This window comes from Xiphias gladius, chromosome 19, assembly GCF_016859285.1.
Source record: "Xiphias gladius isolate SHS-SW01 ecotype Sanya breed wild chromosome 19, ASM1685928v1, whole genome shotgun sequence".
Taxonomy (NCBI): Eukaryota; Metazoa; Chordata; class Actinopteri; order Istiophoriformes; family Xiphiidae; genus Xiphias; species Xiphias gladius.
The window spans coordinates 6,090,466-6,110,193 of record NC_053418.1 but is presented as its reverse complement, the minus strand read 5'-3'; the positions used below and the strand labels follow the sequence as shown (position 1 = coordinate 6,110,193).

Here is a 19,728-nt window from a genome sequence, read left to right as displayed (position 1 = left end):
CCTGTGAAAAAGTTGTATTACAGAGAGGAAACGGTCTTGACTTTCAAGAGCAACACTGAATTGCAGAGGGATTGGTTGGTAGGGCATATTGATATGGAAAAGGTTGTGATCAGAAAGCCACATTGGTCCTTTTATGGCAACTATATTTACCTTGTCACTTAGAGTATAGTGTTCAAAAGAGCTACTTTTCTTCTTTTTACCTGGTTTCAGCGTAGTTATTCTTACTTCTAGGTCAAGTAATATTTCTTCGCTTATACATTTCAGTACTTTTTCAACCCGATGATGTCGAATTTCACTTCCTATCCGTGTCCTAGTGACTATGATATGATTCTGGTTTTAATAAAGACTGTAACATTTACCTTTGGCTTAAGTAAGAAGAAGATTTAATGTTTATTATTGAAAAAGTTGCCTATATTTGCAGACCTGATTCATTTTCAACCCACTTCCTAGAAGAAGGTGCACAATCAAACAAAACAAACAGAGAAGCACACAAAGACAGATTTTTGCTTGCCCTAACAACATTGATGAACCAGATGCTATGATCTTAAATAAAGATGCACACATCAGATCAAACAGGTTATTTAGGACACGATGGACAGGCGAGTCCAGCTTAGAGTCCCTCGGCTGACCATGGAGTGTTGCAGGGGCATCATCAGCATGTAGACGAGGACACAATTAGAAGACGAACGGGGGGACAGATGAGGTTCTGTTTGACACACATCTGACACAGCACTTGCCCAAGCAGATGGCTCATGAATAACTGAAGGAACCGGAGGTCGTCTGGCAGAAGGAAAAACACAGTGTGTGTGTGTGTGCGTGTGTGTGCATGTGGAAAAAGACAGTGTACATAGACTACGCATGTGTGTGCACATACATGGAGGTCTCTTCTTGTCTGTGAGAAAAATTAAATCAGTACCAGTGTACATACAGTAAATACCTCTGGCTTGGCACAACTGCGGTAGGCAGATAGGTTGTCATGTCATACTATTGAGAAGTGACAACAGTAACAATAGGCAGTGGGCTGGCAATATCCTGACAGTGAGAGAATGAGCTTGCAATCAGAGGGCTGTCGGATCAAATCCCTGCTCGACTGGTGAACAATTGGAAGGGAAAGTGGAAGTGAAGAGTTCTCCCTTGCTACAACTGCCAATCAAATTACCATCGACCCTTGAGTGATGTACTGACCTCCCAGCTGCTCAAATCCTTGCGCAGTGGGCTATCATTCTAGACTGTGTTGTGCTCAACATTTACAAACTGCCGTTACTGTCTACAGCAGTGAAAAGTACATGATAGCGTGAACTTACACAGGTACTATACTTAAGCAACATTTTTAAGTACTTGTACTGTACTGTACTTTAATTTTGTGTCACTTAAGACCTCTTCTTCACAACATGTCATAGCCAAAAATGGTTCTTTTTACTCCACTTTGGCAGCTATGGTTAAATCCTTAAATTACCTATTAACATAGGTTAAAGGAAAACTAATGGTTCAAATTAGCTCCACCTTAACCAGCTGCAACATGCTGCTTGCATATTAATTCCTAATCGATAGTAATTTAACACTGACATTCTGCCTGTATAATGGGTATTTTCGATACTTTGAGTGCTTTTAATGCTTTTTAAGTACACTGGTGATTTAGTTCCTTTATCAAATTTGCAGTGGGGGACTGAGAAAGATTTATAAAAACAGCGGTCAAAGTGGATGCAGCAGAGGCTAAGATATTCTGACATTTAGTCCCTCGATCAAGCTCCACAAACGATTGATCCCACACTCACTACTGCCAATCGATATCTATCCTTTATTAGATCCTTCCTGCCTGGTAAATGCCCATGTCTTACCAACCCCATGTCAGTTTGTATTCCAGGCTTTCCGTTACAAATTTGTAGTCTAAAAGCCGGGGTGGAGATACTCGAGCGTTGTCACCTGAATCGTTTTCTCCGACTTGAAAAAGCTCCTCCAGAGCCACAGAAAATATTATTCAACTGTTTTCACAGGCTGTGTCGGACTCCTCGTTACTATTAAATAATCTATGACATGTACAGTTGGTTAAGTGTCCCTTTTTAGTCAAGGATGGATACGTCTTAGACCGGTGACTGCAGCACTCCTGCAACTATCAATCAACTTAATTGCTAAAATGGCAATTTTTTTTTTCTTCTTAGTTGCATTAAGGATAGCTTAAATAGCGTTAGGTATGCTTTAATGCCCCTTCAGTGGATTAATTGTAATGTGGTGGCATAGTGTTAATGGATTAGACAGCAAAAATGGCACATTCCTCACAACTCTACTGTATAGTTGGCAGCAAACAAAGCTGCCCTCAGTGCTGCCACAGCTCACTATTAAATGTTTCATGGAAGGCGTTTGGAGTCAAGTCTAACCATACGGTTTTGCAGAATGGCTCAAACCCAGCTTTGTGCCCGCCTCCACACGTCACAGACATGGGCAAATTCTCACATGTGAAACCATGTAAAATGCATAATGCATAATTCGAATAATGTAAGCTGAAAATAATGCAGGCATCCACTGAGCATGAGTGTGTGGGGTGTCCAGATGTACTGCTCAAGCCACAGAGAAGCAAAAATTCAGAATGCCCTACTTTGGCTTTTCTGCTGCACGGACTGCCAATAGTGTGCAGCCAAGCGTTTTGGCTTAACAGAGTGTATAAGGCTTTATCTTATCTACACGTGACTGGAGAGTAAATAAATGAGGGTAGCTGCTACATTACATGTCCCATGTGTCTAGTTGTTGCTTAGCTCTCAGGTAGACCTTAGCACAGGTGTTAACAACATTTTAGGAGGCATCCTTTCTCGTTTAAAACAGAAAGTGTCTTCCTCCTCTTTAGAGGGTTGTATAAAAATCTGCGCTGCAAAGAATAACACAAGTGTGAGGAAACAACATTGAATCAGTTCAGGTTTGAATCCATATCCGCACTGACTGCTTTGATTGAATTATAGACTGTGTTTTCACTCCATTTATTTACAGGCTTACACCATAGTTACATCTACTAAGTGTCCTTGGTAGATGTGCCACATATGAGTATTTTCAGGCAGCTACTAATGTCATTGTTTGGCATGTGAATGCTACTACAAATAACTTTTTTTTTTTTTCTGTACATCCACTATATTGATTTTGTCTTCTCTTATTTCCATTGAGTATGTTCTGTGTTTTCTCACTACAGTCCCCAACATGCTTTGGGTAATTTAAACAGAAAGTATGATGTTGCCTCGGAATCACTGAGTTAACTGTGGGCTATACCTGAGCCCTGTTTTTGCTTATATTTGTTTACATTTTGCAACATAGAAGTCTGCATTACGTACTGGCAATTCTTTTTTTCTCCATAATCAATGAATAAATTTAGTTATAAATTGATTCAGTGCAACCCTGTTTGTGTACAACTAGTTTGCAATAGAAAATGTTCTGTAGAAAATGTAATTGTGACCAAATTACGTTTCCTACGAATGTAACGAGGATATGTTTGTAAAATTTACATATTTGGCAAGTTACAAATATGTTGATGGTGAACATATCAGTAAAATGCTCACGGACCACGTGCTTGTTTTTCGCTAAAACATCCAACCTTGCGGTACAATATTCACATGTAGACTAGACTACAGCATTAAACTTTTTCTATGGTAATTTTTAGGCGTTCACGGCACCTGGTTCGGGAAAAGATTGTGGTCTGGTTTAACATAGGAAAAACCCCACGCCAACTCCACCCCAACCAACTCCTGGCGACTCTGCTGCTGTTAAAAAATGTACAAATGTACAAAAAAAAGTCGACTCTGAACATAATCCAGATCCAGCCAGCAATTGCATGGCCACCACAACGTAACTGGGAAAACAGTTTACTTGTATATGAAGGTAATTTCTAGGTAACAGGGTTGTTTAGAGACATTAATTGTCAACAGATGTTGGTACCACTTGAAAGAGTAAGTGGATTCCAGATATATGTACATGTACGTTCCCATTTGAGTATGTTTACAGAAGAACAGCTGTAACGTATTTTGAATGAGGTTTTTACTCAGGTTTTCTAAAAAAAAAACAAAACATGATTCACCACCCCCAAAACGGAGTCATGGTCTCTCGTTCAGTTCTGGGCCCCTCATATCAACAATTTCAAATTAGTGAGGATTGCGAGCCCTTGCAATCAATGCATTGCCCTGGCTTGAAAGCAGATGAGGCCTAATGAATCACTGCTGTATTACCCAGAAAGGATAACAGCCCCAGTAAACACTGGATGATAGCTTCATATAATGCTAACACCTCCTCGTGTGAAGTGTCAGCTGGAGAGGGAGAGAGCAATGACAACACCCACAGGCAGCATATATCTGGGAATATGACGATGAGAAAACACATTGAGGTGGTCTGAGCAGAGAATATGCTGTAATGGGTGGTTACACAGTTTGATGCTAGTTTGATGTTATTGTAGCCTGTCTTTGCTGTAGGCATAGCTGAGCTTTCAAAGAACGGTCTCTTCTGTTTTCCAGGCCTGGAAGTAGAATCGATGCAAACATTAGCCACTCCTCATCTTTCTGACAGCTTCATTACTGCAAAATTCCCGTGTTTGGAACTTAGACCGGCACCTGTTGGGCTTATTGAAGATAAACTAGCTGTGGATGAAGTGGGGAAAAAATACATCAAACGAGCATTTAATCTTTGACTGGCATAGACTAAACCAAAGTCTTTCTGTGAGTAATCCATTTAGTTGGTTTAGAGAATTGCTTTGTAGGAAAGAGTAGCTGTGGGTGAAACCAAAAAGGATTTCTAAATTGCCAGCATCTTTGCTGCTTTGTTCTTGACATGGACGCTCAATTTAACCTTGCAAAGCCTTTGTTGCCCAGGATAGAAACAAATGCAAGAACACACATTAGTCATCCCAACATTATGCATAGGTGAATGTACTGTACAGCACAGAGAGGTATTTTGAGTAGGGAGATTTTGTCAGTCAATGTGAAAATGCAATGGATGATACAGATATCAATGATCTACTGCCTGAGGACGAGAGGCAGTGAAAAGGAGCCTAAGAATACTTCACAAGAAAAACCATTACTGACGCTCCTTTTACCGTCATAATGTGTCATTTACCCTTCCTCAGTCTTCTCCAGTTTCGCAATATTGCACTCTGCCCGATTGGCCAACTGACTATGCAGACTGGCCACAAATGTGTCATCTGCAATCACCTTAAACCAGGAGACCTGACTGAGACTGGGCAAGCCAAGAAAGACATGCTTTAACCAGCAAGTGTGTCTTGGAAGAACTGCAAACATCACTGAACTCATCTTCTCTGAAGTAGATACAATTCATACAATGACCATATGTTATGGCACGCAAACACACACACACACACACACACACACACACACACACACACACACACACACACACACACACAGGTCCGTATGGTTAAAAAATGTAAGCATGCGATTGGAGCTCCAACCCCAACATCCACATTTACATTTAGCATTGCATGATTTTCCAGACATTTTTTAATTTAACAGAGTAGTTTGGAAAGGACTATAGGACATCACCTGTCCTAAAAATGCATTAAACATCAGTTAATGCAAGTTTATGTAACAAGATAAGCAAATGTAGACTGCACTTTATTCAGCCAGAATGCTTTGTCAAAAAGAAGGATTTGTAGTTTTTGTTCTCATTTTGTAGGTTTTAATATTTACCTAGGTCATAAATCCTCTCCTCTCTATTTCTTTGAGAAACGCAATGGTTGAACAAAGTACAGACTTAGTGCTGCAGAGTTATATTTTACAATAAAAGTTCAGACAGATAGAATGACATAGCGCACCATGAGTTGAAATGCAGTGCGGCACAGTGCTCAGCCAGCTGTTATCTCCGTTGCTAGCCACAAAGCATCTCAGCCACACCGTGACATATGGGAGAGGATTCATTTGGAGGAGATGAAAAGGGAATCTCGTGGGATATACAGCCCTAAAAGAACTGGACATTTTAATGATGTGTCTATGACAGAGAGCGGCTGGATTGCTGTCTAAGAAAGGGAAGTCAATGAGATCTCAAGTGGAAGAAGATGAATGGGACAGATAACTGGGATAAGGTGGGCAGGTGGCGCCCAGTTTGCAGTTTGTAGTGACTGGCTTGTTGTCGTGCTGGTGTTATTTACATGGTCTGTCTCATCACATCAGAATGTCAGCGTGTGTAATCTCTCAACTCATTTACAGCGCATTCAATTAACGCATCTCACACCACACATATGCTCTAAAGTGTCATCTCATAAGGTAGCCATTAGTTATCCATTATCTCAAACTAAGACTGTGTAATTCCTTTTCGGTCCCTGTGCATGACTCATCAGACACACAGTGGAAGGAATACAGAGACACAATGTGCCCACGAGCATCTGTAAGAAATTGCCAGAAGAAGAAGGACATCCTGAGACTAGCAGAAAATGAAAAGAATAAAATAAATACATAAATTAGATAGATCATTGTGCAAGCGTTAACTAATTCTGGCCAGCTTTCCTGTAGATCCATCTATTTTGGATGTGTGGGCAGCCCTGGAGGCATGCTGACCTGAAAAAGACAAACCTCTCCTTTCCTTTCATCTTTCGAGTCAGTTCCTGCAAGCAAATGTATTAGGGCCAATAACACGAGGCCTACTTCTGCTGCTCTGCCCTGTAACAAGAGCTGTATTCTCAGCAGTGTTTTGCTCCCATCACATCGGATTTTTTTTACAGGCCTCTCTTTCCAAAATAGTGTTGTTAGAGGGATATGTTAGGATTTGTTGCGCAATGAAAACTATTGAAAATCCGGTAAATATTTGTGGAGGCTGAAATACTCTCTGTGAGCCTATGTAGGTGGGTTTTTGACATTAGTGAGGTATAGGATCTTATATCTTTCCCTGCCTCCGCATACATCTGATTCATTCTCTATCCCAGACCTTCCACTTAAACCCAAAGCATGTGAAGCTGCAGCTTTGAAACTGAATTTGGACAGCTTCCGACTCACTATTTACTGTATATTTTAAAGCACAGCAGAGAAAGGAGACCTTCAAGCACGCTAAAAGGTCTGTATTCTCCGCTGTGCTTTAAAGAGAAATGACAACCTTGCAGCATCTTGACTGAAAATGAAACGCCACCGGAGTGCAGTTACAGAATTGGGTGAAAGTAGGAGGTGAACAACAAAACCACTTATCTCTTAGATGTCGAACAAATGGAAAATAAGGTAAAAGAAAAAGCCTCATGATACTCAGAGGAGGGACGAAAAGCCAAAAATGCACATGCCAGAGTAAGCCTCAACACTTTCATATCAAGGTTACGGTGCTAATTGTCAGGAAAGGTGAGCAAGCTTTCCAAACTTGAAATACTTCAACCTTTGCTTTGAATCTTGTCCATAAGACAATGGGCATCTGCACCACTTTTTAATATGTTCTGTTGTAAATGTCATAAACCAAAACTCACAAGGCGACGCACTGTTTGAGAATCCACAAGCAGGTCGGCCATCTTATCTTTCAGCAAGGGATCAAGCACAACTCGACTGCAGGATCTCTGCATTGCACCACAGCAAAGGCACACTCAGTGACTTTGGGAGTTCTGTGTATCTTCCATTTGGATTCTTCTTTTAGTTTCAATGGGTAATGGTTGAGGGAGTGGAATAATGGACCATCGCAGTAGATATTTTTTTTAGAGACATTCTCACTTTCTCCTCTTGTCACTGACAAAAAAGGAAAAAAAAACCCCCGCTGCAGCCCTGCCTGTTGGTTTAATAAGCCCACTTCAGAGAGGGTCTTATAGTGAGCGCTCACTCCTTTGGAAGAATGAAAGGAGAATGACTTGTGCATTATTTACCACCCGCCTCAGTACCACTGCATCCTGCACAGACAAAGCGGGCTACTGCAGGAAAATGGATTTTTCTGCAGAGGAGCTCCGATAAGAAGGATAGAAGAAAGAAAGGATAGAAAAAAGAAAAGGAGGGGATGAATACAGAGACACATTAATAGCATCCCCACCCAGCCGAGCCTAGAATCAGTTAAATTTCTTCGCACCAGCCTGTCTGCTATCTGCTCCACTTCCTCCCCGTCGGCCTGATAAGGGCAGTTCTTTACATCAGAGGCCTCCACGGATCAGCCACCTTTCTTACTGGAAAGGTCGAGCACCGGCCCAAAGCTCAGTTCATGCTGGGGAGTCATCATTCCTGCTCTTTATCTCCCAGGTGAGGGATGATCCAAGGCTGAGTGCCATGCCAGTCTGCCCCCAATATGCCCTCTAACTCCTTCAACACCCCTCTCACCTCCTTGGGCTGCATCCAGCGAGATAGGAGGAGAGCTGGTGACGCATGAGCGCGGGTTTCGCACCACCTCACGGCAAAGCGGCCATCAGATAAGACCAGAGTAAAGATCCAATAGTGGCAAGTTGTCACGGGGCTGTAGTATCTGAGCAATGGGTTGGTCGGGCTATCTCCCAACACACCTCGCTTCTGAACAAGTAAGCCACGAGATGAGAAGACGGGATAAACACGTCAGCACATGGCAGCCACCTGAGAGTTTCCCCTACCTCCCAGAAAACAAAAATATCCTCCAATCTGCACACATCCCTTCCCTGGATTCCAGCACAGGTGTATGTGTTTATGCGAAGTTGTGTACAATTGTATGTGTGTACCGCTGTTGTTGTCACAGTCCCAAAACAACTGTAGCACTGTAAGTGATGCGCTGGCACAATTTGCGTGTCACTGTACTGTGGGACGACCCAACTGACAAGACTTCCTGCTTAGCTGCCTGAGTAATGAGTCATCCCAGCCTTGGAGAAAAACAATCTAGTATTTTTAAACTGCATCCTTCAGCTGTTCCTTTCTCCCCAGAGCTCTAGTTTGTAAGCTCTTGGTGGATTGTATTATGAATGCGATTTCTAGTGCCTGTACTAATGGTCCTGATATGTCTGAATAATACAAATGCATTACAGTGCTTTTGATGGTACTCTTGGTCCGTCCATGCAATGATTAAGACTTAATGTGCTTCACAATGCAACCACATACAGTATACGTGCGAGTTCAGAAACTAAGCAGTAGACTGGTGATATTAGTGTGTTGTCAAGTTATAACACTCAAATCTTTTGAATGCTGAAAAAAGGGAAATAGTATTAGTATTAAGTGTGAGAAGGCTTCCTTCCCATTTACCCAAGTGTCTTGATTTCAGGAGCTAAACAGAACTGGACAAGCATCTGAGTAGTGATTAATAGTGCAAAAGAATAAAGGAAACACAACTATAGATTACAACAAATACTGTGCCTCTTTAAAAGTGGCAGGTAAATTATGTCAAGAAGTAACTAGTAACTATAGCTCTCTGAAGGAGCCCACTGAAATGTAATAGAATAGAAGTGAAAAGGAGCACAAAATGGAAAAACCCCAGTGATGGAATTTAACTTTATAAATGTACTTTGTTATTTTCAGCCATTGGTAAAATATATCATTAGCTGAGTGGATAGAAGATCTTTGATCCTGAAATGAGTAGGACAGTTCTGAGAAGAAAAAATTCTACTCCTTGTCCTGGTTCACTTATCAACATCCACTTTGTTAAAGCTTTTTGGTCACTGTTATCTCAGTTGTTCACATATTCAGGTCAGCTCTAATACCTCTAACATATTGCTTACTTGGCATGGACACATCCGAGGCACTCGTCGTAAAAAGCCATCAAGTCCTCCAAATTAATCCTCTTTTCTATGTAACATCCTTGATTGATTATTTGTGTTAATATGTACGACGGGACGTATACTCTTCTGTCCATGCGATGCATTTGTATTAGCTGGCGGTTGGTACATGTGACTTTTCACATTATGCGTCGACGTATCCAGGCTGCATGTGACACGCGGCCTTGATGTGAAACAAGAAAGAAACAGACAGCACTGAACCAAATCCCTCTTGATCCCTTCTCATATGAAAACATCTTAAGTCCTCCCTCTCCGTCTGCATTCTGCTTGGAGAGGCGCTGGCGTTGTGCCGCATCACCTGAGCAGCCATCACCTGACAGCAGGGATTTCAGTCATTCTGCTGAGCTCGTAACCCCGTCTCCACCACCTCCTCCCCTTACTCCCAACGCAGCCACCCGCCACTGTCATACTAATTTACTAGTGCACACTCATGTGAGCACTCACGTTTTAGAGCTTTCTCATAGACCCCATCATGAGTTAGCAATTAAAGTTATGCATAATTTGAAACTGGAGCACAAACGACTATAATTTTGCTCTCTCCTGGGGAAAATCTGCTCAATCAAAGGTCATAAGACAAGAGTGCTTGGTTATACACACGTTTCAAAGAGTAAAATAGCTTAGAGGCAGATAATACAGAATGCAAGGAGAACTACTGTAGCTACATGTAGCTTCACAAGTATACCGGTGCATTTCTACAGGGCATCCTGAAATAGCACTTGTGCAGCAACTGCAGTGGTTAACAATAGATTATGTTTGCTCTTCCTCTTTTGTTGGCTATAGCTATGGTAAACTGCCTCCGGTAAAGTAGAGTAAACAAGAAAATAAAGGGCCTATAACTGCTCTGAGCAACAAATCACACTGCAGATTATCATTAGTCTCACTACCCAGCAGAACGCAACACAAGAGGCCTTTGCCACAATGAATTGAACACAGATTTGGTCATAAAGAAGAGCAATAAATCACAGTATGTTTCTAATACCTTTTTGTAGGAGTCAAAGGTAATTTACAGAACAATCTAATAGGCTAATCTTGATACTGTATCCAAAAAGCTCTGCACGGGCTTTTGAAAACAAAGCACTATGCACTTTCAGAGCTCACCAGGAGCTTATGGAGCTTCCACGCTTCCTCATGAACACGACATGCCATTTATGATTAATGGCATTACCGGCTGGCCTAAGATAAGAGCTCAATTAGCTGTGTGGGCAAGGACCTTGGCTCTATCTCCAGTGACTAATCCCATGGCTTTTGTTATGATCAGCAAGAGCAGAGTTTTAATCTTGGCCTCTGAGTGTCTGGCATTGGCCCAAACACAACTGATTCATTAGCAGTTAAAAATGCACTTCTTCTGTGAGTTGCACAATTTAGCGCTGCATGGTGGGGGCCACAAGGTTTTTCCCACCCAATCTGCCAATTCATGTGTTGTGGTAATATCAGCGGCGACACTCATGGGCAATGAATTCAATTAAGTATTTTATGTGAAATGAATTCATCCATCTTGTTAATATTTTAGAAAAGAGGGGTCTCTTGAGAAGTATCATCCGTACTTTGCCGACTCATCCACCCGGGGGGTTGTGCTGCCTACTCGCTTGCACTGGTGCTAGTTTCCTACAAATATATTTCTAGCTACAGTAGCAATGCCCATGGGGTTCTGCTGAAGCCCATAATCTCTACAGAACTCAAGAGCTGTCAAACATCTGTGGATCTCCGACTACTATAGTGCAAAGAGGTCTCCTAACAAAGCTCTTAATATTTCACCAGTTATCCATTGAAAACAGTCAAGAAAAATCCTTTCAATCTTGCAGCTTTAATTTGGTGTGAAAACTTTTAGCAAGGCATTATGAGGATCTAACTAACTAACACAATAAAGGAGATCCACTGTGGTAGTCATTTCTGCAGTAAAACCCATCTTGCATGATGCTGCACTTTGTAGCACTCACCCTCTGCAGGGGGAAACGTAGCGCACCATCTGTTCCCCAATCCCCGGCAACAAACAACAGACAGACCAACACAGTAGACACACCAGCACACACAGGCGGGCACCAATCCCGCACCAGCAAAGAATTGTGGGAAACAGGGAGGCAGCTACACAGACGCAAGGCAGCTAAATGTGGGATGAAAGCAGTCATCATTTGCTAGGATTTGATCAGGAGGCCCGAGCTGACACTGCACTCCCAGGAATGAGGCAAATTGAGGCAGACACTGCAAAGGAGCCGCCTTGATGAGAGAGACTCGATAGCGAGGCAGCGGGAGAAAGGGAGACGACGGGCTTGGGCAAGAGACGAAGGAGAGACAGAAAGAAAGAGAATGTAGCCGCCATACAATGAGGGAGCGTCAACGCAGAGCATAAAAGCAGGGTAGAGTAGAAAGAGAGAGAGAGGCCAGTGTATCTAAAGAGACAGCCTGCAACGACAGGGGCTTGACAGGGTATATAGGAGGCAAGGGGAGAGAGATAGAAGGAAAGGGAAAGATTTACAGATGCAATCCATTTTTAATCCGAGATGCCAGACGTCTACACAACTCGCCTCAATCGGAATGCTAAGTAGCCCCATGAACGTTAGTTTTGGACGAATAGGGGTGGCTCACCACATGCAAGCCCAGCCCCGAACAAATATGAACAATATGTGAGTTCCGTCTGTCACAGGTGTATACCACTGCGAAGCAAACACATACACGCAATTCAAAGTGTTGAAGCATGGAGGAGGAGAGAGGAGATCTAATTGCCTATATTTGCTATGGGCATGAGAGAAAGGCTTAAGCTTGCCCCCTAGTGTTCATCCCAGCCCTTCATGGCAACAGAGCAACACAGTGCAAAGGACTCCCTCTCCACTGCGTCTGTTATAACAGCCTAAAAGCTCATTTTCGTAACATAAGCACAAAAAGCTCTGTAAATAGGGTGGTATTAATATTTAACCTGTTTTCACACGCACACTGTTTCAATATTTTTCTTTAACCTAGTGTCATGCTCTTGATTTTAATGCAGCTATCTGCTTTTTCTAGTCTTGTTTCAAGATAGTGATGCTCATTTCAATACATTTTACTAAACAAGGAGAGCTGCATTGGGAATAATGCAAGCTCTATTTGGCCTCATTGGGGCTTTGTTTGCCTTTAATGGTTAAAATGTTTTAATAGTTTAAGTGATAATATTAATGTTTTTACTGTTTTCATAGAATAATTTGCATGTTCAGATCTCTTTTATCTGGTAAAACATCATTTCTCCTATTTTAATAATTACTGTATTTGTCACAAGAATATACATTGCCCTATGGTATTTTCACAAATGAGACAGGGTATCCTGACAAACAGGCAGAGAGAGAGAGGGACTCTGTGCATAAATAGCTGTGTATATGTTTTTTTTTTATTATTTATGTGAAGGACAAATACTGTATGCTGAATTCAGAGACTGCATATTTTAGCAAGAAAAAAGCATGGAGTGAAATGATGGAGTAAGGAGCTCATTTGATGACAGAGAGGATGGCTTACGCAGAGAGAGAGGCTAGAAAAACCATAAATTAGAGAGACTGCCATTGTATATATTTATCTTTCTGGCATCAGACCTCTACCATTACATCCAAAAATCTGCTTGAATAAAACAAAACAAAAAGAATTTTCAAGGAAACATGATTTTGTGACTCAAAACCAGTGTTGAGGGCACTCATGGTCTCACACAAGTGTGATGTGGAAACTTGAGACCTCCAGCGTACACCCACTGAGAATAGACCTTTCATTGAAGTCGGAGACACCTTGTGTCCAGCTGTTAAACTTGTTAAAATGTTTGCATATTGATAGATTCTGAATTTTTCATTGAGGGGGGAGGAATGGCTGTAATTATTAGATTATTTAATTCTAAGTTTTTTGTGTAAAAACATATCAGACACAAATTATTATTTCTAGCAGGGTATTTTTGTATATCTAAAACATCAAGTGGAATTATCTGACTGAAAAAAAAGTGAATTTTTCTAGTTTTTGAGAAGAATTTGCGTCAAAATTTGGAAGTTTTCTGTAATGTATCAGAAATAGTCATTGGGGATTCAAACTTGTGTAGATAGATAGATAGACAGATAGGGAATCCGGTGTATGAATATTTGCATTACAAGTATTTTGATGAATAATAAAGAAGTCTGGCAACAAAGGCCATGTAAAAAGGATGTCCTACAGTAGGAAAAAAAAGAGAAAATAAAAGTAGACAGCTTCATGATTAATGGCTTTTACGCCTGTGGATCGACATCAAAGTCAGCACTACTTTAATAGAAAGATTCATTATTTGAAAGATAAAAAAGAATGCAACCCATTAACTAGACCTTTTTCTGCTCGGCTCTGGAAATTCTCCATTTTGTATTGCCAGCAGCAGATTTGATTTAATAATGCGCAATGATTCAACACTGAAATGCCAGCACCAGGCAAGCCAAACGAAGAAAACACACAAAACCATTTACATTTAACATTCTTGAACTAAGGAAATGACATAAAGTTATTTCATGAAAATGAAAATCGGATGGAGACACTGTAAGATTGCTAGTATTCAACTACCATAATCATGAAGTTCATGAAAAACAGCCCAACACTGAATTAGTGGGTCCAGAACTTTATTTGAACAAAAATTCGTATCATACAACATATCAGCGAGGCTGTCCTCATGTAAAAAAACCTCCCTATAGATTGTCTGCGCAGGCAGCTTATCACAACCCATAGTTATGTTTTAGGAGGACAAGAGCTTAGAAGGATGGACTGCTCTTCGTTTCCCATGTGAAACCGATAGTCACTGTTGCTTTTTTTAAAACTAGGATGTTCCACAATTTTAACCGTGTGTTTACTGTTGCAGCCATAACGACAAGTGTCCTCTAACCTTAAGGAAGTGCTTATTTTCTTTTCTTTTCCTAAACCTGAGCAAGTGGTTTTTGTAGCTAAACTGCAACCGTCCCATAAGCTTAACCACATGTTTATCAGTGTAACCGTGGTGACGAAAGTCCGCTACGCCCGCTGCCCTGGCGGTGCTATTTCAGGAGACACTCCTGTGGGTCGTATCAGAGGGCGGGGAACAAACGACCTGCATGGTCATTCAGTTTGGAGGGACTTGTTGTATCACCATAAACTGTGATCATCTCCAGTGAGCAAACCCTGCAGAGAAATGTTTGCAGTGCTCTTAGTATTCATGGAGTCCATCTCCTCCTTTGTTAACATTTTCCAGCTGCCCAGGCAATATCTGTCCGTGTGTCCGCGTATGTGTGTGTGTGTGTGTGTGTGTGTGTGTGTGTGTGTGTGAATAATTCTATTCATGAGAAATGTTGCCCTTGTGTCCATGCCGTACACCAAAGAGATGTTCTAAACTGCTTTTGTCTCTTGGATCTCTTTGCAGTTTGAGACTTCAAATCCGAGTAGCCGATGGTCTAAAAAGCAAGTGACTGTAGCAGCTTTGCCGTTATCAGCTTGACATGGTTCTCATTGGTGTTTTTAAATAAATAAATAAATCAGTGAACAGTGTCAATAGTCCAAATTAAGGTAAATTCCTATAATCAACACCTTGTCAATAAAGAATTTATCCTCCGGTTAGGTGATTATAGTAGCTCACAAGAGGACAAAAGCCTGATCAATAGTCTATTTGTAAAGAAAAAAGTCGCTTGAAAAAACAAGCCAAGCTATGAGATGGCATGGATTTTATTTGTTTTTCAAATGTTACATGAATTTACCGTATGTCAAGGATGCACTGGAGAAACCGCATATATATCTGGTGTAAGAACCAAAGTTTACCCCTTTATGCTTTAGGCCGTGAAGCAAAAAGGATTAAAAAAAAAATGACATATCATAAAGAAAACAATGGTGGCAGGAAATGTATTAACATAAAATGTTGGCTATGGACCAGTGCAAAGAAGCAAGTAATGAACACTTTCACTACTGATTAATCTGTCCAATAGTGAGTTGTTGTTTTTTTTTTTTTTCTTTTTTATTGATAAATCACATAGTCCAAAATGTCAAAAATAGCTAATAATGCCTCTCACAGACCAAATGTCCAAAACACAAAGACATCCAGCTTATTAACGGATATAAGAATGAGAAAAGGAACAAATCCTCACATTTGAGGAGGTGGAACCAGATGATGTTTGGCACTTCTCTTTGACAAATGAGTAATGTGATTAATTTTCAATAAACTAATCCGCTAGTTGTCTAATAATTTCATCACTTAACCAATGCACATCATCTGTCAGTTCTTTCAGAGTTTCATATTTCGATTATATATTATTCTACGTTAACACATATGCATTTGGGCCTGAATGTTGCAGTGTTATTACTGTGTTACCCTTTGGTGTTTTTTATTTCTTCTTCTTCTTCGCTTTCCCAGGCTTTCCAGCCTGGGAATCGTAACACTGGAAACCCTGCCTGTCTACAGTTCTGGCTCCCAGTCAAAACTCGTGCTTGTTGAGGGCTGATTTTTGGTTAGGGCAGGAAACACCTGCATGCACCAGGAGTGCGTGTTAAAACAAGCTGCTTATTTTGGGTGCATGATTTAACAATTCTTCTCGTTATCAGTTAACAGGTCATAGAAAAACTACACTGACAACCTCTTGATATATAGACCTATTATTTAAGCATCTCTGCTTCTTTTACTGGAACAAATTGGTTGTCTTAACCCCGTGTCCCTTACACAAACGTGTAAAGGGTCACGGGAAGAAAAGCACAGTTCTCTCACAAAAGAAAGCATCTCATACAATGGATTCTTCCACATTATCTCCCCTGGATTTTCACTTGAGAGTGTGTTCCCAGGCCGGAGATGGTCGGACAACACAATCCTGAACATGCCGTTTATGACCCAATGTCCCTACACCAGATCAGTATGACCAAAGGTTCTATATGGACAAGTTAAGCACCTGCCCTTGATAACCGAAGTAGCCTATTACATGTGGTTGTACAATCTCCTTTGTGAAGGCTGCCCTCTGATACAGCCAGCGGAGCTTAGGAGAGAAAATGCAAAGCCATCACCTTATTGCAAGGAAAGAGAGACTTGGTGGATTACAGTTTTTTAATATATTTTTTTTCCTAAACTGACTGTCACAGCACAAAGCAGGGATAAGCAAACAACAGCAGGAAATCCACTTGTACTTTTAAATGTACTATCAGGCCTGTTTGCGTTTGAGATAGTTTCTTCTTTGACATTTCCATATGTGTGCAAACGCGAAGGGATTTATTTCTCCGAGAAGCTTGCAGGATTGATGTTCGCTGCAACTTGAGCGAGACAGCTCGACATTATTGGCTGCAGAAAGGAGCCAAAAGTTAGGGTGAAAAAAGACTTAAGATCCAAAGCAAACATCAATGGACTGTTGTCACCTTAGCTAATGCCATTATTCAATCTCCAGTATTTCCTGTTCTGTCAACAGGATCTGGCACCGAGCGCTAACAGTCTGCTGATTTCTGCCCTCTTTTCGAGACTAATATCCTATCATTACAACTTATCTGATGGGACCTTACACTTAAATCGACACTTTAAAGATTAGGGCTGAGGTTACCATTTGGAGTCTATTCCCTAAAAGAGCTTATACCTCCTTGTGAGTAGTGAGACTAGACACACTCCCCAAAACTGAGTCAATAAAGTATCTGCTCATCAGGAGAGCGTGACAGCCTGAGAGATGAGACCACATCAATCATGTGGACTCCAATAGCCACACTGTGGCTCATATAAAATAGGGAGCGCAGACTGGCAGCTCCTTAAATAGGCACCAAAGGAGCCGACTGGGGACCTTATCCATCCCTCTAATCGAGGTCAAGAGGTCATTATACCCTGAAGAACTTTTGGGTTTTTCACTGCTGTGTTGATTTAGAACCAAACACTTTGTGAATACTGAAATGAGCTCGCCTTGTTTTTGACTTCATTTCTTTTTTTCTCTTTTTTTTTATCACTCTCACTACAGGCATGCTGAGCTTTCTGAAGGGATTTCTCTCAGCAAGATTTGCCCATACCTTCAGGAAAGAACCCAAATGCCATGCGCATTCCGGAATAAAGAGGAAGAGATTAAAAGACAAGTTCACTCGCCCTCCCAAGGTAACTTCTACTTCCCCTCAGCCTTTTCATTGTCACGTCTCATTTTTGCCGAAACAAACTTTGCAGAAATGCGAAACGAGGTGCGCGATGAACCCAAACCAGCTTTGGCACCGGGCTCCCCAGGGCAACTTCAGAGCAGGCAAGTAACGGCAGCAGCAGCTGTTGTGTTCTGGCACTTGTTGACTACGGATGTCACCTGAAATATGAACACATGTCAGTGAGCTACTAAGAAGCACACTGTCTTTATATTACTGGGGAATCCTGGAACTTGTTTTGAGGCATTTTGTTGGTGGTGCGAATGTATTTAGACAGAGGTCCCATGCCGACTTCTGACCTACTTTCCCTTTCAGAACCGTATTTTGACATTTTCTGTCCAACGTCGAACCCTGCAGTGAAACAATGCCATTTGGTATTTTACACAAGTCAAGTCAAATCTTTTCACACTGCACATTTTTCTTTAAAAATACCATCTTAATGCCGTGTGCCACCTTCTTAAAAGCCAAGAGATTTCAAGATGAACCAAAAGTTACTAAGTGTAGGAAATACCGGATAAAAGAAGAACTCTGGTATTTACTCAGTGTGATGACTTCTTCTTGTCAGTCCAGCAGCGCTGCAGAAAGTGTGTCAAAGAAAAGGAAACCTTTTTAGGCTGAAAGGTGTGCACCACTAATTTAACTTTACCAAGGTTAGTTAACTCGCCATGAGGAGCACTATTCAGCCTGTGAAAGCAGTGGAACAATGTCCTCTTTGGCTCTGAAGCGGGGGAAAAAAACAGCCCTGATGCTGTCATGGTGATCATCAGAGTTCATTAACAGGTCCTTCAACACAAAATTAATCCAGATTGATTTTGATAACCGAGTAATCCTTTGTCATCTTTTAAGCAAAAATGACAAACATTTGATTGTTCCAGCATCTTTTTTGTGAGTATATTTTGCTTTTCAATCTCTCGACATTATAAATTGACTATATTATTGTAAATTGAAACTGAATATCTTCAGGTTTTGCTCTGTTCTGCTGGTCAGACAGAACAAGATGTCTGATGGGCTGCGGCCTCTGGGAAATTGTGATGGGCATTTTTTTTTGTTTTCACTCACCAACACCACCACCATAAGAAACAACTGACACTCTCAGCAAAGTTAACTGCTGAGCTCCGGGGCTATGGCAACATTGCTACCACACAGCCTGACAGGGCAAGAGCCGTCAGTGGATCAGACAGGCTGTAAACGAGGCATCAGTTCATTTGGACAGAAGACCAAAGGTGTGCATACGAGAAACGTTTACGATAATTCCTCAGCGCACAGGAAAAACGTGTGCATGCATACGACGGTTAGAACGGCAGCTCAAAGTTGAACCGGGGAGCTGATCTGTTAACTGTGATGGATGTTTGCAAGACATTTTGGGCAATCATTTTTACTGTTCGCCGCGCCTGCGTAACTGTCTGACTGCTAATGTGTCTTGACCCCTCTTCCTTCTTTTCCCTAGAACTCGGCAATTTACTTGGTGGGTACCATGTTATTATTAAAACCAAGATTGATGGCCACAACTGCGTGAGATCAAAATTTTCCTTTGCAGTGTATCTCAACATATGACCGGGGCCACGTTGGCCATATGGGCCTTTGAAATTCACCCCTTATATCTCTGCCTCTCCTCCATGCTTAGAGAATGCAAGCATCAGTCCCTTTCATCTGTTTTCATCACCTTTTCTCAGACAGATAACCCGTCTCAGCACCTCCTCGGGCATTCACTGTGTTACAGTACGAAGTTAATGACACAAATATACTACAGATATCCCGCCATTTATCTTTTTACTACCATCATTTCCAAGTCAATTAGCCTGGTCAATATGCTGTGTCAGTTATTACCCACATTACACCATAGGTATATTACTTCTATGCAGTGCGGGCACCTCCATCGAGGTTGACACCAAGGTCAAGGCAGTTGCATGCGAATCAGGATGACAGTTTGACAGCACAGAATGGAAAGAGCCTCAGTTTGGTGATTCATGAGTGTTCCAGGGGCGAGTTATATGGAAACA

The 19,728-nt window shown here is 41.4% G+C and overlaps 1 protein-coding gene and 1 long non-coding RNA gene across 2 annotated transcripts in view; one reads left to right on the top strand and one right to left on the bottom strand.

Annotated features, from left to right (window-relative positions):
* The window catches only part of rtn4r (reticulon 4 receptor), a 42,010-nt gene that overhangs the window by 6,372 nt on the left and 15,910 nt on the right, over nt 1-19,728 (bottom strand). The window lies entirely within an intron of this gene.
* Nucleotides 1-19,728, top strand: part of LOC120804848 — a 53,675-nt gene that overhangs the window by 29,984 nt on the left and 3,963 nt on the right. The window contains exon 2 of the long non-coding RNA XR_005709487.1: nt 17,563-17,693. This is a non-coding gene — a long non-coding RNA (uncharacterized LOC120804848). The remainder of the gene's footprint in view (nt 1-17,562; nt 17,694-19,728) is intronic.